The sequence below is a fragment of the Aedes albopictus genome, chromosome 2 (assembly GCF_035046485.1).
Source record: "Aedes albopictus strain Foshan chromosome 2, AalbF5, whole genome shotgun sequence".
NCBI lineage: Eukaryota > Metazoa > Arthropoda > Insecta > Diptera > Culicidae > Aedes > Aedes albopictus.
In genome coordinates, this window is record NC_085137.1 from 23,554,508 (window position 1) to 23,577,104 (window position 22,597).

Sequence of the window (22,597 nt, forward strand, 5' to 3'; positions counted from 1 at the left end):
AACCTATTGAACAATTACTCTAGCCAGTCAAGTCAAGGTTTTACACACAGTAATACATTCAAAGAATCGTAAAAAAAAAATAAACAAAATCGATGACTTATATCGTTTTTATTACTATTATTATTACTGTTAATGTTATTATTACTATTAATGCTTGCAGTACATCGGAGATGCATCACAAGCATAAAAGTGGCCAGGCCTACTGTTGTGCAGCGTTATTGATGCCACAAACTCGTACAAACTCGAATCAGTCACTCAACTTACTCGCTCTTTGATATGAAACAGTCTTCTCAGAAGATCCTGTAAAAATTCTTCGTTCGAACACTTCAAATAAATGTTTCTTAATAAACTTCACTCAAAATTGAACCCAAATTATTATTTTAATAATTTCTTGAATTTTTTATCGGAGGTCCAGTGAAAGTTAATTCAAAAACTCCTCCAGGAGATTTCAAATATCCACATGCACGCCATCACATGTAATTCCAGAAATTCCATAAATAATAGTGACATGATTTTTTAAGGATTAGGGTGCCTGTACCAATTATGGCACTACCTAAGGAAAACTATTTGTACACAAATAACGAGAAGACCAACGAATGTTACCAATATGTTGAAAGATAGTTTAGTTTCCATACTTTACAGGAAAAATATAAAAACGGAGCCAAAACTACTTTTAGTATTTATTACAGCGTGTGCCAATGGTAGGAACCCTGTACCAGTTATGGCTACATTTTTTAATTTCGGTTCCTTTTCGCACTATTTGCATGCATTTCTTATGGGATTTGCCATAATTGGTACACTATGGCGAAAAAGGGTGCAAGGAAGCCGAAATTTTAAGGAAAATGGTTTATTTCTACCATAATTTAAGCAAAATGTGGACTTTAAATGAGTGCAACTATCTTTTGTGAACGTGATCTGTTATTCACATTTTTTTTATTGTTGATTCATATCGTTAAAGGGTAAAAATCAACTATGGCGAATAATTGGTACTATAGCCATAATTGGTACACTTACCCTATATATTCTGATTTTTTTAAGGATTATAAAAAATCAACACTTATCAAAGCTTCCACACTTTACGGCACTTATTAGTATCGCTTATTTCACATGGATTTCAACGGTTTGGTGGACATTTGTATGCAACCGTGCAATCGCAGCCAACCTCGTCGCGGGTCCAGTCTCGGGTCCAGACCATAAGCGTAACTAGGTCATAGCTCTAGGGGGGGGCCAAGGCCATGTCGATATAGATTTTTTATACTAAAAAGAAACTTTTCACCTGGATTCCGTGATTTTTTTCCGAAATGGATTTTTTTGGAGGGGGCCAGGCCCCCCCCTGGCCACCCCCTATTTACGCCAATGTCCAGACCCAATGCAAACCACCTCGAGATCAACGCAGCAGCATTGCATTGCATTGCATTGCTTGACGGACCCAGTCAGAAATCCAGCGAGATCGACTCGGTTTGAAATCCACCGATAGGAGTGCCAATTTTCAATGTAACCGACATTTTTTTGCTTCTTTCTTGTCTATCGTCTATCTCTCTATCTACGAATGTAACTGAATCGCCGACGACGACGTCGCAGTTGTGATACACTTTTCCACCTCTTGAAAGCAATAACCGACGAATGATTCGAAAGACGACGACGACTAACTGTGGAAAGTGGCAGCAAATCAACAACTCTACTAGAGTCTGACTGACTCTCTAGGCTAGCTAGACTACCCGGCTGGACCCGGCTTCCACGCTTTACGGTCGGCGGTGGTCGATTTGCACTTCATTTGGTCACTCTGCTGCTTCTATACGTACATACGTACAGCTACAGCTACAACTGCAAGTACAAATGTGCGAACAGGGTTTTCTGTGTTATTCACAGTCGGGCAGGTCCGTGGGCAGTACTTGATTGCATTGAATCGGTTGAAATGTACCTTGTAGTAGCATGGAGCTGTGTTTTTTTTCTCTTTCGGAATAAACGAAAGGATACTAATGATATATGGGAGCTCTTGTTTTGGGGGTAGCATGGTTTACCGGGTTACGTACAAAAGGCTGAATTACAAAAGGCTGAAATAACAAAAGGCTGAAACACGAAAGGCTTAAATTACAGAAGGCTGAATGCATCAAAAGGCTGAACAAACATGAGGCTGAAATAGTGATTCGACTAGTTTTTGAACGCACCAGCCTAAAGGCTAACCTCAACACTAACAGCTCAGACGAACAGATCATTCTAATTGGGAATAATTACATACATTAATTGATTTTACGATCCATTTGAAAATTTGCTTGTTAGTCGATTACCCAGCCGTGGCACTCGCATAGGTTTTGCTTGAGCTTGACGATTGATCGTCCTACCAGCGGTGTCATAATGTTAACACACTAAAAATAATTTACACAAATGCAAATTACGCGTAAGAAATACAAGGTAATGAATATTATTGTACGCCATTGGACACACAAAACCCAATGGTTTTCTTCGGTACTTTTAGGTCTTCAAGTTAGTCTATGGTCCTACCGTCCCTAATTCATGGTTGGCCAAACTAAGCCATTTTAGAGGAACATACTTCAGTTACTATGTTCTGAATCGGAAAGTTTTACAATTGGCCATAATGCTATGGATTATTGAACGCATACATTACTAAGGCAGTATTTTTCAAAAGAACATCATATATTTCGAAGAAGGGAATATCTCTGATGATATTGTTTTAGCAGCCGTAACGACAACAATCTCCAAAATAACATGACTCGAAAGAATAGCTCATGTTTAAAGAAGGATAAATTAACGATATGGATATTATCAGATCCTTTTTGCGTTCGTAGGTATGCACCATTAGCCTTTTCACTATAAGTTCAGTTTCGAAACTAGGGCCCATGCTGAAGGTTACGCGTACGATTCGCGTTCGGATCAAGAACTTTTCATTGTGAAAATTTTCTTGACTCCCTTTGGCATTGAGTATCTTCGTGCCGATATGCCAAAGCTGAGAAGCAGGCTCTATCTTAGTTCGGGCGTTACCCCAAGATAAGGAAGAAGTGCTCTAACTTATCTATGCATTTTCGTATTTTCAGCCTTTTCAATTTTCAGCCTTTTGTAATTTCAGCCTTATGTCACACTTTCATGATTTCAGCCTTTCGTATTCAGCCTTTTGTGCATTCAGCCTTTTGAAATTCAGCCTTATGTTACAATCCCGGTTTACCAGGTGCTACATGGTACAATACCAGCTGACCAAGAACCTTATTTCGATTCTGGAAAGTATGTAGGACTCGACTTTGTTCTGTGGATGACTCACTAGCCAGGTTTATAAATCTAAGAAGCTTTTTTTTATATTTACTCCCAAAATTTCTGTCTTCTTTAAAAAATTTCAGAATACAGAATTTCAAAATATGAGAAAAAAGGGTGTCCCGGTCCAAATTGCACCACGAAAATAGAACTTTTGTATAACTTTTGATTGCATGCATCAAAATGACTGATTTTTCAACCAGCAACAGTTTATTACTTGCAGATGATGCAGTCAAAATTTCATTACAATCGGTTTAGTATTGATGGAGGTATCTTTGACGCGAGAAATTTTGATTTTAAGGATCTTGTACAAACAAGGAATAAAACTTGGAATAAAAATAACAAATATTTTACAAATATCTTACGCTTGAATCAGAAATACTGGACCCGATTACAATGATTTTTTTTTCTGTAGGTGGCATATGTATATAGAAATATTGTTTCAAAATTTCATTCCATTTGGTCAACATAAGAAGTTGTGGTCGTATATGTAGCCAGTATGCAAAAATGTTTTATTGTATTGTGACATTCAAGGTTTTCTAACGTTGGATTGTCAAAAAGAAAAGAAAATGTTTCTGTTGACTACGGATTTTTTATCGAAGTTCTAAACAAGCTCTGACAATAGTAATCGCTCCACAGATTTTAATAGAAATGATCTAGTTGAAAACATAGCAACTCTTGAATAATTGGGAATTTCCTTTCCCTTTTTCCTGGATAAAACCAAGAATGAACTCCTGTAGTTTCTGAAGGAGTACACACAAAACGCGACGCGAGACAGGGCACAACACTTAAAGTTCTTACAAAAAATCGAAAGGGTTTTAATTTACCTTTTAATTCAACCGGGAGGCACCTCCTAGAACTTATTCCGGAATTCTTTTAGAAGCTCCTTCCGGGATTACTTAGGGAAAGCCTTCCAACGTTCCTCGTCCATAACCCAACATTCGTTTTTATGGAGTATGAATTCCTCCAGATGTTCGTTCTGGGTTTTCTTAAAAAGCTTCTTTTGGGTCTACGTTTCTCCAGGAATTCCTTTTGGGAATCCCGGAAAAAGTGCTTCTGAAGACATTCCAAAAGGAACCCCATTTCCTCAATAAAACTTTATAGAAATCTCAGAATGAATTCCTGGAGAATTCCTGATACTCCTGGATGTATTCCAGATGAAACCCCTTCAGGAACCTCAGAAAAAAACTACTGGAAAAATCACAGAGGAAACTTCTGAAAATATCGTCCATATAAAAACGCGTCGGAGTTTTCCAGTGTCACTCCGGAATTTTTCTGGAATTTCAGAAGAAACTCCTTGGAAAATGTCAGAAAACTTTTGAACTTTTGAATAGTAAAAGGAAGGAGTTAATTCCGGAAGGAAATTCTGGCGGAATACCGGTTAAAATTCCCAGAAGGAGGCATCTTTGAAGGAACGTTTGGATAAATCCCAGAAGCTACTCCTGGTCAAGCTTGGAAAATCTTGGAGGAATCCCAGAAGGAACCCCAGGAGGTATCCGTAAAGGAACTCGGGAAGGAGCTTCTGGAAGAATCCAAGGAAGACTCCAAGAAACTCCTTGAACCTCCAAGAATCTCAGAAAGAACTCCTTGAAAAATCATAAAAAGAAACTTTCTAAGAATGCCCAGAAGAAACTGCTGAAAAAATTCTGAAAAAAGGACATCCAAAAAGAAACTTCTTGAGAAATCTTAGAAAGAACTCTTAGATCAATCTCTGAAGGCACTCCTGGAAGAATCCCAGAAGGAGCTCCTGCATGAATTTCAGAAAGAACTCTAGGAGGAATCTGAGAATAAAATCAGAAAGAGTTTATAGAAGAATTCAGAAGGAACTTCTGAAGGAATTGCTTTTGGTAAACATTATTCCTACCGATTTTGAGCAATACCGGAGCCCTTATATTTTCGAGTCCATTATTTTTTCACTCTGTATAGTGTTGATTACTAGTAAAATGTATGGAATGAAGCGTTGCTTGTTGTGTTTCTTATTTTCGTAGTTTTGTCATACATACGAAAACAAAAAACACAAAAACCGTCAATCAAAATAGCTTCGTTATAAATAAGACGAAATCTCTTGAGTAATCCATAAAAAATCCCTTGAAATTTCATGAAAAAACTGTAATCTGTACACCTCCTGGCATATCAGGAGTCATTTCAAAGTTTTGAGATATTCCAGATCAACAACACTACCCCGGAGACCATAGATTCAGGTCTACACCTGTGATAATAGCTTTTGCCACTACATTAAATAGTGTTACATAATCCACTGTACTTACCAAAGTAGTTAGAGGAACAATAAACGTTGATATATATTTTTGGGATATTATGGGGTTCCCTATTTACTGTTATAAAGCTTAGTTGATAAAAACAACCACTGTAACTTTTAGAAGATTTACTGGACATGATAGATTACAAATCGTAGCTTTTAATGAAAGAAGTTACCGTTACACCCGTAGACTTAAGGATCTAAACTCAAGAACAGTTTGGATGACCTAGGATATCCCCCCGACTGATCTTATATGTATTGTCTATTATTATTTCAGAAGACTTGCTTGACATGATAGATTACAAATCCTAGCATTGTATAATGAAAGAAATTATCGTTACACCCGTAGACTTAAGGATCTAAACTCAAGAATATTTTGGATGATCCAGAATATCCCGACCGATCTGAACTCTCTTGAACTTTCAGAAGACTTAATGGACATGATAGAATACAAATTGTAGCTTCGTATAATGAAAAAAGTTGCCGTTACACCCGTAGACTTAAGAATCTAAACTCAAGAACAGTTTGGATGACCTAGGATATCCAGAAAAAAAAAATTGCATAATATTCTACCGTTTTTATGCTACTGACCATCAAAACTACATACCATAATAACCATAATAACTACCATAATAACGCTTTGGAGGAATCACAGGAGAAATCATTCAGAGTTTCTGTTGATGAATTCTCTGAGTTTAAACCGAAACCGAAATAGTCAAAGTATGTTTACTATAATGGATATAATTTGGCTTTACCAGTCTTTTCAGAGAATTCTTCTGGAAAGACATGCAATTATTCCAAAAACTCAGATATAAAAGATCACTTCAAGTTGCTATAAATATTTCACCAACAAGCATGTTCAACAAACTTGAAGTTCAACAGAATGATCTCAAGAAATATTTAATATTTAATATATAATTAAATAACTTGTTTCAAGGCATTTCGTTAGAGATTTTGTCAAGATCTTGTCTAAAAAAATTCAAGAGTTATCTTAAACTTATTAAACTCAATCCGGCAGAAATTATTTTTAGACATCTAGCAGAATATTTCACAAAAAAAATCTTAAATTGCATAAGAAATACCTGTAAAATGTCTGCCAGAATTCAGTCAAGTCCACATAAACGATAAAAAAAGCTTTCCAGGAAAAGTGCTATGTACTGTTTTCATATCATCTATTTTTAGGTGGCAATGGCGCCTGCTACGTCAGGTTGCTGGTCAATGTTGGGTAGGTAAGGGAAGAGATGGTTGCCAATCTGGGGAAGAGGAGGAAAATGATGACTGCATCTGTATATGTACTTATATGAGATTGTCGGAGTGTTGGTGGGATATGGTTGGCACAGAGTTCACACATTGCTGCGGGAATGCGCCAAGCGTAAAGTGATAGAATTGTGTGTTTACTATTCTGAAAATGATGCGGCATAATTCGCTGGATTGCATACCTCGTAGGCGTTATTTGATAGATTGACACTGTGCTGTGAAAGTTGGAAGGAAGGGAAATGGCTTTTTTAACCCGTTTCTGATTCTAGAGATGGCACATGAATAAACATGAGCTGTATATGTAGAGAGAAGGAAGAAAGTACATAGAAAGATACATATCTTTAAGAGATTTTAAGAGACATTCTATCATAAATAACTAGAATGAACCCAGAGAGAGTGTTTGAGGGACCAAATAAAGAATTCTTGCAAAATGTACTGGATGAATCCTTAGAGAATTTCTTGGAGGAAAATCACAGGAGATATTTCTGAAGGAATCCCATCAGAAACTCCTGGGCAGCAGGGATGGGAACACTCACTTGCATAGAGTTACATTCACTTGCTGTTTTCTCAGCTCAGAAGCTTGCAATCAAGAAACAATGTATGGACGAAGGGTCGCACACGCATACTAAAGTCGTGACAGAGCTGTAAAAGCGACTCTCCACGAGGTGAGTGTAATTTACATTCACCTCGTGGAGAGTTTCCTTCGCAGCTCCCTCTCGACTTCGGTATGCGTGTGCGACCCCTACTCTATTTGGCAAACTTTTAGACAAAGCCACAAGGCAAAAGTCGTCCATTCATCATTTCTTGATTGCAAGCTTCTGAGCTGAGAAAACAGCAAGTGAATGTAACTCTATGCAAGTGAGTGTTCCCATCCTTGTTGGGCAGGGATGGAAAATGTCATAAAAATGTCGTACAAATGTTTGCAAATTTCAGTACACCTTGTAGGAAATGTTTATTGACGATATTATTACTTTTCCATAACTTAATTGGTGATATTCAGGGACTCAAATTCGTAAAAATAAAAAAAAATGATTTTTTTCATAAAATTCCATGTTATTTTTCATTTTTGCTCGCCTGTGTAAATTATAGCAGGAATTTGTAATTGATTCTAAGCAGGTATTCCTGGTGACAATCCTAGTGTTTCACCATCCCTGAGTAAGAAATTTGAAATTTTAAAAATAAATTCGTCGAATAAAAAAAAATAGTTCATATTAATTTATGCAAACAACGCCTAGCCTCACTGTCGAGATACCGTCGACTGCAATCTCCAATCAAGAAGAAAGTATCCAAATCGGTCGACCGAACTGCGCACACGGCTCTGCCAAAGATCAAGACGCAGAAACACCGAAAGACGCACACTTTCCGAATCAACCAATCGGAAACACGACTTAGCAAGAGGCTCATAAAACTTTTAAACTACCCCACAATAATGTCGGTCGGCGATCATCATCTTAAAGGCCGTCCGCTTTTTGGAACAAGAAGAGAGCTCTTGTGTGGTTCCACTTCCACATTCGTTTCGATCGAGGGCGCTGAGGTGAAGTGGACCCTGCTGGTGTGGACCAACCAAAGCAACCCATGAAACCGAGATAGCAAACATGGCGCAAACCCCCCTGAAGAGGATCCATCACTCGCTCACCACTACAACAACAATGATCACTCCTCACAACATCAGCGTCGTGCGCTGCCCGTAACAGCACCCTCGAAAGGGGGATAGGAAGGAAACGAATCATAATAAAATCACCGCGTCATGGTCGTGTCATTTGACGACACCCCCCTCTTAGGCACTGACTGACTAAACCACCGTGCACAATGTCACGACAATGGCGAACACTCTCTTCACACGCACACGTTCGCGAAGGTCATCTTTTCGTCGTTTCCTCTTTCCTGTCGCGGACAAACACAAACCCGAGGCCACTCTTCACCCAGCACCCCATTCAACCGCACCACCCACCACCTCCGAGTGACCATCAAACGGCGAGAAAGAGAAAGAGCAGCGTCCTTCAAACTCCCCATTAGTCCGCCCGCCTCGCCTTGCACAACAAAAGCAGTCCGTCGTGGTCGAGGTGGATGTATGTGTGCGACCGAGGCCGAACGATCTTTTGTTCAGCAATCGTCCATCCCGAAGACGGGCGATCGTGCGCCCAACGAACGAACTCCCGAACGAAGCACCACCTCAAGTCCAAGTCACAGGAGACAACGACCTTATTTCGGTTTGACGATGATGGCGACATTTCGGTGACCTTGAACTTTCGGGCGATTTTTTCCTCGCGATGATGGACGAACGAACGAACAAACAACCTTCTTCAGTTGAATGAAGAAGGCAAAAAAGACACATACCTACTCGTTCGAAGAGACGAGGAGAAGCGACGAAGGTCGCCGAGTGGTGAACCGAAGGCCGGCCGCCACGCCGGCCATGAGGAGGGCGGTGCAGACGGGAAGCAAAATTCTATAAAAAGATGAATCATAGGAGGCGATGAGCAGCGTGGAGTGCGCGAGGTCGCCGTTGCTGTTGTTGAGGAGGTGGGAAGTGTGAAGAAGCGATCAACATCGCCCATCAGCGAAACGACAGACAGTGGACGACGACAGGGGCATTATTGTTATCGCAAGCGCGTAGTAGGCGGTTTGGTGGAAAACCCAAAATACCTTGCATGCATATAAACAGCAAAAGAGTTTAGATATACACAGTCGAAAGGAAATGAGTAGGTACCGTCAAATGGGGTAACTTGCAACACTTTTCGACTTTGAAGCAATATCATTGAAAATCTAAACATATGAAACAAACTATAAAGCATCGTGTACACTAATTACCACGAGTAGAATACTATGCAGCAATTGATTTACCAAAATACGTTGCCACCTAATCAGGAGGTGCAAAATACATGCTTGTTGCAAGTTACCCCATCTGTGGGGTAACTTGCAACACATGGCATGAAGCTAAGTTAGCTACCATTAAACTGCTCTTACATTCTAGTTCTTGCTCATATTATAAGTTTTTGATGTAAAGCGTGGAAAATGCTTTGAAAAGATGTACACTAACCAACTGATATATGATTTTTTCATTAAAGGGTTGATAGTTATTATAAGTGAGGATATATGGTTTCACAGCAGGTTTTACGTCACAAATATTAAATATATGTAGAGCTCATGACTCAGTACTAGTTACAAAATGTCAACAATGCTTAATGTAATTAGCTGAGAGGGTTAAGTTATTCATCTTTAGGTAATTTTCAATTCGAAGTAGTGTATTGCTACTTTAGCTAAAATAACATGATTTAAAAACCCATTCAACTTTCTAAATATTAAATTTGGGCATTCTAGTGCAATAATTTACTCTTTTAGGTTCTGAATGGATGTTGGTGATTGTTTTAAGATCGTCCATAAACTAAATTAAACTTTAATCGAGGTGAAACATGATAAAATTTCAAAATATGGAAGTCCTTATCTTTGTTTGAAGGTTACGTACAAAAAAAGATAAATTTAAGTCGACATTTGGAAATGAGCACGATACGTAATTATTGAATGATCCATTTCAATTATTTCTACTTGAAATATCGTGAAATGAAAATAAATTATAGAAAGTTTTGTTAATTTAAACTGTTGCAAGTTACCCCATAGTGGTCGTCGCATATGATAATGATTTTTTTACATTACTTAGTCGATAACTTTATCAAATTTTTATCGTTTAGCTAAGCTTACTATTAGGTACCCTAACTGCAAGAAAGGTCATCAGACTTATCGCACTTACCATAGGAGGGAGGTGAAGCACGATTTTCATACTTGTTTTTATGGCATAAAATGAGCAAATCGTTTTAACAGTGTAGCCAAACAATAAACAAAGAAACAAAATTATTTTTTCCACTAAAACGATCTTCGGTACACATTATTTTGATAACCGAAATGGTGGAGCATACTAGCTTTCATTATTATGTAAAAATAGTTCACATTTAATGTATGTCATCGTGTTGCAAGTTACACCGCTGTTGCAAGTAACCCCGTTTGACGGTACACAATTTGCCAAGACAAGAAATCATTAGAAGCGTTCGCGCGAAAACGCTCGCAATCGCGCAGAAATAAATGCTTCAAACGAGGAAAAAAAACCTCGAAAGAACAAAACAGCCAAAGACCTTGACGGACGTTGGTTGGATGGTTCTTATAAGAATGAAGAATGAGTGTACAGCAAGTAGAAAAAAGCCTCACTTTTTTGCGCGTTTAACCATTCGTAAAAAAAACGAGAACTTTAACGCGTGTGGCGGAGGCGTTCGTTCTTTCGTCGGCTGCTCTGGCCATTGGAGGATTGCGTGTATTGTATTCATTGTACAAAAGTGTGGTAAGTACTCGCCAACTGTGCGCAAGCAAGCATTTTTAATCTCGGATCGGAGGAAGGCATCAGCGAGTGAAAATCGTCAGGTGCGCAGGTGGTAGTTCGGCGCGGAGCGGAGATTGGCCTTCTGAAGGTGGTTTTTGTGCGCGTTCTGAGTGGCGAACGTTTTCTTCTTTAATGAATTTGTTTATTCAAGATCGGGTTTCGTTCTGTCTGAAGGTCATCCGGTGGCCTCCCCGCAGACGAGGGGTGTACGTGGTTCTTTAAATGTCAAACCTGCAGGGGGAGAATATTTTGCGATTTGACTGGGAAATTTAAGTGTTTTTGTTTTTAGGATTCTCGACTATTTTGATAAACCAAATTTTTTCTCTGATAATGTTCCGGATATTTATATGATTTAAATTGAGTTTTACATTTTACTATTTCAGAGAAAAAAAAAATCACTTTCAGGTTTATTGGAAGTACTACCATAGACTAATTTCAAGACCTCGATGTAGGGGTATAATATGCCCACCCTAAGCAGAAATGGCAATATATCTAAAATTGGCGCCTTATTTCATCTATTGTCCACTGCAAATCGATGTTTCTAAAGTCAGTGAAGTGTTGCATGAGAACTTTACCTCTGGAGAGGCGGCTATGGAAGCTTTGAAACGTTTTCCGAAAACATTCTAAAATTTACCTTATCAAAACAAACGGGGCAATACGCCCCATCAAAAGAAAAACGTCCAGCACCGTGATAAAATTGTCCTAGGGGATAATTCCACCACATGCTTATCCTAGGAGGGCCTTTTAACAAGTGTTTAACTGCATAAAAGTTGCAAAATAACATAAGCGAACAGAACTAGCTTCGTTTACAATGAAGCCAGCTTGCAAGAGGTAAAATATTACGCCAAAAGCCTCGATTTCAGACTTTTTGATATTTTTATTGCTTTTCTATACCAATCAACTAACGGACCAGCTTGATGGCAATTAATCATCAATATTTAAGATTTCCAAACGATCCCGCATGCAAAAAGCGCTTGAATCGCTAGAAAATGAAGGGGGGCGTTTTGCCCCGGTGGGGCGTATTATACCCTTTTACCCTACCGTAATCCGGGGTAACATTGATCAGAATTTTCGATCTTTCTTGAATAATTTACTTGTTGAAGCAAAAGTTACTTGTTTCATATTTTTAAAACAAGTACTGGCCCTCTGAGTATGCGTTAAACTACTCAAAAAAGTATTGTAAAACTTTAAAACATGCTTAAATAGGCTTTTTAATCTAATTTTTGATTTTGTTTTTTTGGGGTAACATTGATCATGCCAGTGATCAATGTTCGTTTGTATTGAAAATACCCTTACTTACTAAATTCGGAGTCGCTGATTTCGAATATGTTGTCCAAATTCTCACAAGTTATGTATTTTTTTGAGTTATTTTAGGATTAAAATCCTTTAAACCACGAATAACGCCTAAAGGTAGGCAATAGCTTAAGGAATTAATAGCCTACTTTTAATAAATCGTATATTTTATTGAAAAAGAGCATTTTCATAAAAGTTTCGTTTATTGAATCCAACTCCAGGATATCATATTGAAGTAATGCATTGATTTCGAACCTCATATTGTATCTAGTATTCATGCCATGCATGAATGTTTAACAATGCATCTCATTGCGTTACGAAACACAGTTATGGAAAAATCGCTTTATATCAATGTTTATGATATTCAATTTTAATGAATTACATGTCATTTAATAGCTAAATAATAGCAGATTACGATATACCATTCGATAGCAGAAAATGAAATGATTCAATGTAACATGTTTGTTTGAACATTTCAAGAGGTCGGTCAAGCCGATCAATGTTACCCCGCTGATCAATGATACCCCGTTTTACGGTACCAAAGAAAACTATTAAATTTTCTGTGTCCGGTACCCAATAATATGCATTACCGTATATTTTTTTCGTGTAAATTGCCTTTTACGTAAATTATGTTTAGCGTGTTACACCCATTTGACAGTAAAGGACTAAAAATAAACTACGTAATGGATACCGAGGATTGTTCACAATCTGCAAACTTGACTGCGGAAAAAATCGCGACCACGACGCCGCTGGTACTACCGCATGTGACATTAAAATCCCACACTGAAAAATATATGATTTTTTAGCCTTGACAGGCCTTGACCTCTGAAAATTATGTGATAGTTAACTTCTATATCAACAACTATAGCTGTACCAGCGGGTAACTTATCGATCAACTTTTCAGCGCAACATTCGGTTCTTCGGATTCGCGCTCTCAAAAATTGGAGGTGTGGCTTCGTCATATCTTCACCTTATCTTTGCCTCGCGTTTTTGAAGTGATGAAAAACTGTCAATTATGCAGCAACGCCGCAGAAAAAGTATCATCGCAATCACAGGACAACACACAGGAAGACAAATCAACACGAATGCGTTCAAGACCAGGATAGAGGACACAAGTTCCAGTTACAGGTATGTTTTTTTTTTGCCAAGAACGTTAAGGAACAACGGAATGATGATAATGTCGGCGCTTCACATACCGCCATGAATACGGTTGCGGCTGAGACTCAGGGTTGAGGAGGCTGTAGAAGCGATATGGATAATCCGGACAAACGGCCTTAAATTCATCCATTATGAGGCATTTCTGAGGACGGTATTGACGCTTCATCGATCAGCTTCAAAGATGTGATAACTCTTAATGGCATCGACAAATTTCTAATGGTATCCAGGGCAGTATCGAAGCGATATTTCACTCCATCAATATGTAGTTAACCCTCCTTTGGCATTAGGGTCATTTTGACCCAATCTGTACACTACGTCAGCGAGCTGCTGCCAACGTGATGCAAAACTGTTGCGTGGATGAGTGAATCGTGAAATCCACATTTTTGGTATTTTTCTTTTATTCTACTTTCTCAATGCTTCTGTACAACATTCCATCGATTTTAAGGGACTCATAATATGTGGCAACGGCTCATCTTTGGGGAAAAGTTAAATCCGCAGATTAAATCTAAGCTTTTTCCAAGGCTTTTTCAATCTATTAACCGAGATCATGCTGGAGCGCCTTCCTGCGATACATCTGAACCAGAAATGATTATGCAATCACTCGGCCACGGCATAATGTGGAATCCACTACATCCGGTTGTAGAAAAAAAGGCTGCATAGATCTTGGATTGCTGATTTATCGGCTTTGTTTAGCATGTTGCCGGTGTGTTACTGCAGAGGTACTACTTTCAGTGCTATGTATTTCTGTCGACTTATTTTATCTATTTGTTGGACCCGGTTGCAAGGAATTCATGCACGAATTTTATACAGCTGACCTCAGCAGACATCTGTTGATGAAGATCAGCAGCAACTGATTGTTCTTCGCTGATACGTACAAGATTTCACTGACGTATAGCAGCGCATAATTTACTCACACTTTACAGAAGACATTGGAAGCTTTCAAAATTTGATTGTTTGGAGCAGTTTGAGTACTGAAAGTTAGAGGTAAGGTTGGCATACGGAAAATTATTAAAAACGGGGAGTTAAGAGAATTTTTGAGCGTGTTCAAGTGTGAGGGCTGATTGGAGCTATTTGAGGGTTCCTAAAAGCTTTCTTGAGCAAAAATCATCGGATCTTCATGCATAACTCGTGACGTCTCGCTGTACCTTAAATATTATTCACATAAGCTCATCCATGTATGTTTTATCTAGCTTTGTGTTCAGTTACTGTCTAGGGGTATCTGATAACTCCCTAGAGTATAGGATCCTGTTGCGGTGTATTTGCGTGCGGTGGAATAAGCTATCCCGCTGCTGGCAACAGTGGGCAGTGGGTTGTTTCCTCGCTCTCCCGCTCGCAATGTTGTCAAAAACAAAGCAAGAAGCAGCTACCTAGCCGATAATGTCCGCGCGAGCAGCCAAATTTGGGTTTTTTTGCCGTTTACCCAAAAGTGGGTTGATTTCAACCCACTAGGGTACTTCGAAAGTCAACGCTAGGTAGAAAGAACTTTGCGATGGGTTGCTATTTTTTTGCCGGGATCAAACGGAAACTACCCACTCAGAGCTTTAACGCGGTATAGCCAAATTTGGGTTCTCGCACGGAAGAGCCGATATGAGTGAAAAGAACCTATATTTGGGTTGATTTCTGGTTCCGTGTACTTGCGAAGTTGGTACATGTAAGTAGGTGCAGATAGGGCATGACTATCTATGAGATAGAAATCAAAACAAGGATGACAATTAGTTGATGAGTCATCATTGGAATTAGTGCTTTTTTCGTTATCAAATCTTTATTGTAAGTACTTATATTTATTACCAAGAATTCCTATTATCTAAAATTCTAAAAACACGAAATTATACAGGAATACGAAATCCATAAACAGATACGATAGTTGTTACCATGGGACCAATCAATAATATGCAGGACTAGTAGATGTGAGTAAACTGTTTAACAACTAATCTGAACAATACACTAAAATATTGAATTACAGCTTATATCTAACTCATGCACTAAAATCGAGTTTGCTGATAAAAGGTCCGAAGGAATCCCCCTACGTAACAACAGATCCATTGCAGCATTATGAAGAACTTGCATGCTAATACAGCCTCATGCAACTATATGCTATCAAGTGATGAGTTCAATTTCTGTTCGAGGATATCCAAGAACTCCATTGAGTGTGTTTCTTCGGAGTCTCTAAGAGAACGTTCATAAATTACGTCACGCAAAAATTGTCCATTTTCAATCCCTCCTCCCTCCTAAGTCACACTTTTTGTATGAGACCTATGAAATTTTTGTATGCGTCGTCACATTTTGCTGAACCAACCCCCCTCCCCCTTAAAGCGTGACGTAATTTATGGACGTTCCCTAAGAGCTTTAGAAATAAGGACTCATAACTCCTCTGAAGCACACATGAAAGTATGGTAGTCTCCCTAAGGCTGAGAGCCACAATACTGCGTCAACTTCTGCGTAAAAGGATCCGTCATTGTACATTGTACTAAAACCGCCGAAGGATATGTTAACGCATAGACTGCCCACAATGCTGCGTTGTATCGTGCGTTCGTTTATATTGGTGATGGAGTTTAATCGCGGATTAGAATCTCAATCGGATCCAACATTGGAAGATTTCTGTAGTCCGGCGTAAATCATTACTGGTATTTGTAATTAAATATCCATATTCACAGCAGCTGCTAGTATGCTCAATATAATTTTTGTCACGGTGATTGTGATAAGAAACTTATCCTGACATTCTTCCGGCAGAAACTATTTCTGGGCTTCTTATAACAGGAAACATTTCTGAGATTTCTTCAGCAGGAATTCCCTGTTTAGAGCTTGGCGATTCTTCCAGAAGTACCATTTGAAATTCCTCCAGAAGACGCTTCAAAAACTTGACTTGGGAATTCCGTAGGAAATTTCGTCAAGATTTACATTTTTGGTCTTTTTTAAGTTTTTTCGGCAATCAATTACGGAATTCATCGGGATTTCAACCAGATTTGGGAGTTTCTTCGAGAATTTCTTAACACTTTTTAAGGGAAGAAATTTCTTAGTAGTTCCCTCAAAAATTTGTCTAGGAGATCGTTCAGGATTCAACAAGTACTTTACACTTTTCTTGAAAAATCCCTCAGGAGTTCCAACTCGAATTCCTCCAGGTGTTTCATAGAGAATTCCTCCAGAAACATCTCATGGAATTCTCGAAGGAAATCATTAAAAAAAAACCCTTGGAACTCCTCAAGGAACTTTCTAAGGTATTCCTGGAGGAATTTCGGAAGGAACTCCTCGAAAATTCCGGAACAAATACCGGCAGATATTTTCTTGAAAGAGCTCCAGATGAATGCCCAAAAGAAGATTCAAAAGGATCCCTGACGCAACTCTTTGAAGATTTACCGAAAGAGCTCCTGGAGATATTGCCATAAAAATTCTTTGAGGAATTTCTGAAGCAACACCTGACTCCTTAAATAAGTTCTGATGAAAGTTCTGGAGGAACTCCTGAAACTATTTTCGCAGAAAGTTTTTGGGAAATTCTCGCAGGAATTACTTGAGGAATATACCAAGAAACTTCTTGAGGCATTTCCCTAAAATCACCTTGAGGAATTCTCCAAGAAACTCGTTGAAAAGTTGCCGAAAGAATTGTATTTTGAATACCTCAAGGAGTTACTTCGAGAGTGCCTACAGGAGTTCCAATAGAATTTTCTCCAGGAGTCCCAGTGGCAATTCCTTCAGATGATCAACTGGAAATTGATCCAGCAGTTTCATTACAAACTTCTCCTGGTGTAGCATTAGTGATTCCTTCAGGATATCCATTCAGAAGGAATTCCTCCAAGAGTTGGATTGGGAATTACTTCAGGAGTTCAATCGACAATTGCTCTAGGACTTCTTCGGCAAATCTCTCCAGGAGGCAATTTTTGCACAAGTTCCATGGAGAATTTCTTCAAGGGTTGCTTTGACAATTCCTGCAGTAGTTTCTTGGAGAACAGCTTTAAGATTTTCTTCGGAAATCCTTCCTTTGGAATTTTCTGGGAAAAGCACCCAAAGAAACTCTTGGAAGAATTTTCACTTCAGACTCTAGTTTAATTTAAAAACACTTCACTAATACTAATTTTTAAATTAAACTAGAGTCTGAAGTAACAAGTTCTACTAAAAGCTCTAAAGTAATAGTAAAGAGAATTTTCACGATAACTTCCTATCGGAGCAAACAAAATCAATTTGAAACACATTGACTTTTTTCTCTATCGCGAGTCACACGCGCAATCAGTCCTTCAGAATTTTAAAAAGAACTGCTAGAGGAATTTGCCAAAAAACTTTAATTCAATGTTTGAATTCTTAATGAAAGAGCTCCTCAAAAAATTCCTAAATGAACTTTTGAAAAAAAAAATCCGCGAAAACTGCTCAAGGAATTTCCAAGAAAAAAAATGCTGGAGAAATACCTCTATGCTGGAGGAATCTCAAAGGACATTTCGGAATCCCTGAGGAACTTCTAGTAGAGAACTTGCCGAAGGAATTCCTCTTCGGGAACCGTTAGAAGAATTATTGCTAGAGAAATGCTGAAAGGATTTTTCTGCTGGAGTTCTCAACAACAATCCTTGCTAGAGATTTTGCTGAAAGAATTCCTGCTCAGAAGAAAGCCCCGATGGAATATCTAGGCGAAGTTCTTGCCGGAATACCCAAAAAAAATCCTGCTTGAGAAATCTTAGATGGAATTTCTTATCAAACCGCACCCCAGAAAGGGTTCCTACTGGAAGCTTGCCACAAGAGAACTCCTACTAGAGAAATATCAAAACGAATCACTGCTCGAGGACAGTCAAGCGCAATTTTGTGAAAGGTGAAAAAACCGATCTGAAACTGGATGTATCGTCACGTGGTTATAAAAACTTTTGTCCACCATCAAAAGCTTTTAATTAAAGTTCCCACAACATTCAAACGATTAGTTTCCACTTCGTGAGTACCTACAGTGCATAAAATAGGACAAGTAATACTCAAATAGTGATTCCGCTTCAAAATTATAAGAAAAGAAACATAACGCTCTTAACGCCTGTCGTACTAATCAAATGGAGCTATCACTTTTTCGTGAGGAATCTCCCCATACTTTTGATCATACTTGCGAAAAAAGGTGGAATTCAACTTTGAGCCAGGAGGGTCCAGGAAACTTAGTTATGAAGTTGTTCTTCAAAAACGAAGATAAACAATGGTTTCGATGCTGGACGCTGCGTTGCAGTGCGTTAACTTTGAAAATTTTCAGATTTTATAATGATTTCACTGTTTTTAGTACAATCACGTTCGACACGCAACGCATCATTGTGGCTTGCTGCACTGAAAGCCATTGTTTCAACCCGAGCTGTTTGTTAAAGCTTAAGTCGGCGCAACATTGTGACTCCCGCTTTACATGAGCACTTCCTTCACCAAAGTCGAATAGCGCTGACAGGCTACGGCTTTGGCTCCCCGTGTTTTTGCTTGCTCGATTATATTCTTTGGTTGATGAATCCTACCGATGCGTAACCTGATCTCGCTGATTAGAAGATGCTGATTGGACGCAACATCGGTGCTACGTTTGTTCCGTTCATCAAGAAGGCTTCGTTTTCATTTTCGGCGGATCCAAATGTAGTTGTTTAGGTGCACTTCGTTGGTGGATAAAGAGCGATCCCCCTATCATCATGTCGTTGTTGCCACAAAACTCTGCAAATAGCTCTCCATTCTTGTTCATTCTTTCGAGATCATGGTGTCATACCCATTGTCCTAATCGGAAACAATCTTCTCGTTGATGTCGCTTACATATGAGGATCTCAATTTCAACTTTTGGGATTTTATCTCAGATAGCATTTAGTTGGCTGTAACAGATGTTACTAGTGTTTTTTGTTTTTCCAAGAAAACGCGCCATGGAAAAATATTTCGGTTTTCATAAAAATAATCTTACATTCCTATATATCAGAAAGCCAAATATTTCTGATTGTGAACATTTTAGAAGGCATGAATGTGTTGAAAGAAGATCCAGAAATCACCATCCAGACTTGACGACGCAAAACGAATAAACATCATTTATCATCTTTCAAAACACTTAGCAAAATGAAATCCACGATATATTTTTAAGGTCAAAGTCACTAAATATTCCGTTGCGGCTTGTTTTGATTATTCTTCCCATCCATGGCCGCCATCTATCCGAACAGGACAAGCTAATCCAGTCCACCAGCAGCTCGTCGCTCCACACAGGAGAAATCAAGCCCCGCGCTTAACCTCCGGTAAATAAAGTCAAAAGAAGCACTGCCGTCACTAAAGATAAAATGGAAAGATCCAGCGTTCGCAAAACTTACTTCTTGGTCCCAAAGGTTTTCACTGTGTTGTTTTTCCCCGTTCCATTCCCCGTATATCCAAGGAGTTTTGTGGTGATTTCGCTTAATGCCTTTCCTCTCGCATCCCGCAAGGCAAGACGACGACGACGGTTCCAACGACGACGAGCGCACCAGAGTTTATTGACACTGGCCGACTGCGGCTATCTCGCTCACTCCCAGTGGAAAACACTCACTGCTGCATCTCGATACAGGTAAGAACCATCATCATCGATCGTCGTCGGAGAGAAAGAGAGCGAAAACAAGGTAGTACGTATGTGCACGCAAAGCTCGGAAGAAAAATAAAACAACACGATCGCCTTTTATGCTGCTGCGGTGACTCTCGGCACTCTCTTCTTGCCTTCTATCATCAGCCTCCTTTCACACATTCACGCGATTTGCACAACACTGCGATCGACGAAGGCTGTTTTGGAGGCCACTCACTCGTAGTCGTCGTCGTCTTCGTTTCGTTGTTGGTTGATTCTTGGTTGCTTTGTTGGACCTTTCTTTTGCCAGCCGCAACCTCCAAGCAAGCCTGGATGGTGTCTCTTTTTGCTTATTTTTTATTCCACCACAAACACCTTTCCATTATTGTTGTTGTTGCTGCTGATGTTATTACATTTGTTTCAGCTCACCTTCGATGTTGCCACTGTATTGGTGCGCGGTGTAAAGGAATCGAAATCGAATCGAGGTGAACAAATTTTCAGCGAAAAAAAATCTGCACTTTTACTCAGCTCAATCCTTCCAATTCAGCCACGTTTGTCACTGATAATCACCAAAATTTGTCACAAAAAATGTAAAATCAACTATTCTCACAACAATAACACTATAATCCAACTAGTATCCCATTAATCATTGCATCCTTGTCCTGTTCTCTATGGTCTAGTTTGCCATTCACTTCAAACGCTATCGCTTTGTTTTCCTTTTCCCTCGTCAGTCTAATCAGCGTCAAGGTCGATTGTTTCTCTCCACTCGAACAGCATAAACAAAAACACAATATTGCACAATGGAAGCAACACGACACGACGAATCCAAACTATCGTTGAGCAGACCAATAACTACACACAATAAACACTGGAACCCTTTTTTCTTCGCTTCCGTCTCGCTCTTTCCTCTTCGCTGGAAATCTCGTTTGAATTCTTTTTCGTACGCAAATTTTTTCACCACAATGATTGCTCGAACAGTGTTTTTTGAGAGTAACTACTATTTCTTTCAAGGGAAAAAATACTAATTACCAATAGTCTAGTGTGCGCGAATGGGAACAGAAGAACGGAAGATAAAACCGAGAAACGCGTTCACTCTCGCTGCCGACTCGAACTGAACTCGTCGTCGTACTCAATCGCACGCGGTGCCGTGACTGCTGCACTGAGTTTGCTTGCTCCACAACTCGTTTCCGATCGTGTATGGCGATTCGAGTTCGACTTTGTGAAGTAGTGTTTGTTGCGTGGTCGTCGTCTTCGGGTGAGAAAGTCGTATTGGAATTGCGAGTGCGAGTGAGAGGGGGAGTTGGAACGTACGCGCGGTATTGAAGCTGCGCACGAGCGGGATGGCAATAGAAACGGGTTGGTGTGCAACCGTGAAGCAGCAAGTGCCGTTATTCCTGTCTTGTTTGAAAGCATACTCATACATGAGAAAAATGTGCTCGGGAGTGCTCAGGTAAAATGTGCAAGAAAATTTTAATGGAAGCTTGGTGGTGCTCCACACTAGATGGCACATTTACTCGTACCAAAATTAGTACGATACATGAAAGACATTTTGTATTTTGTACATTCTAATCTACCGTTTGGAATTGATAACATCTACTGAGGGTCTGTTTAAAATCTTTTAACATCTTAGTGCTCAGGTAAAATGTGCAAGAAAATTTTAATGCAAGGTTGGTGGTGCTCCGCACTAGATGGCACATTTACTCGTACTAAAATTAGTACAACACATGAACGACATTTTGTATTTTGTATAGTCTAATCTACCGTTTGGAATTGATAACATCTACTGAGAATACCTATGTTTAAAATGTTTTAACATCTTAAGCCTTCAGTACACGCTTTGCCAAGTGTGCAAACTTTTCCGCACGCATCAACCAACATCAAAGCAAACACTTGACATTTCCGATGTTTTGTCAATGTTGCGACCGCTGTTGGCCTGCTGGGTTATGCGTGCGGAAAAATTTGCACACTTGGCAAAGCGTGTACTGAAGGCTTTATGAATCGAAAATAACAAATTACAAAAGAAACACGTTGAAGAAAATGATAATAAAGTTTACAAATTGTAACCTTGTGCTTCCATTCTATACTTTTTATTTATTTATTCATTTATTCAAATCAAAAATCAAATACAAAAATCAAATTTTGTTCATTCTTGAAAATTTATGACAATGTCTGAGACACAAATTATGTCACGCAAAAATCAATCTTTTTCAAACCCACCCCTCCCTTTTTTCACACTTTTTGTAAGGGACCTTAACATTTTTTGTATGAGTCGTCGCGCTCTGCAAAACCTCCCTCCCCCTAAAAGCGTGACATTAATTGTTTATATGTTTATACTTTCATTTTACTATGTTTATACCATGTTTTAAACTTTTGTTGTCATTCAAACGAATGATGACTTATAGTACTACAGATACTAACGTCCGAGAGAAAGCAAATTTTCGCTCCTGTACCCTTTCTTGGGTTCCATTTTGATCCCATATCAATTGTGTCATGTCACCCCCTTAACCCC

General features: G+C 39.1%; 1 protein-coding gene across 2 annotated transcripts in view; it reads right to left on the bottom strand.

Moving 5' to 3' along the window:
- LOC109429626 (nuclear hormone receptor FTZ-F1 beta) overlaps nt 1-21,438 on the bottom strand; it is a gene marked incomplete at its 3' end in the record, with an annotated part of 142,286 nt that extends 120,848 nt beyond the window's left edge. Inside the window, 1 exon segment of one of the 2 annotated variants that reach the window (XM_062849305.1) lies at nt 19,868-21,438. 2 annotated transcript variants of the gene reach the window in all.
- Nucleotides 21,439-22,597: the final 1,159 nt, after the last annotated feature.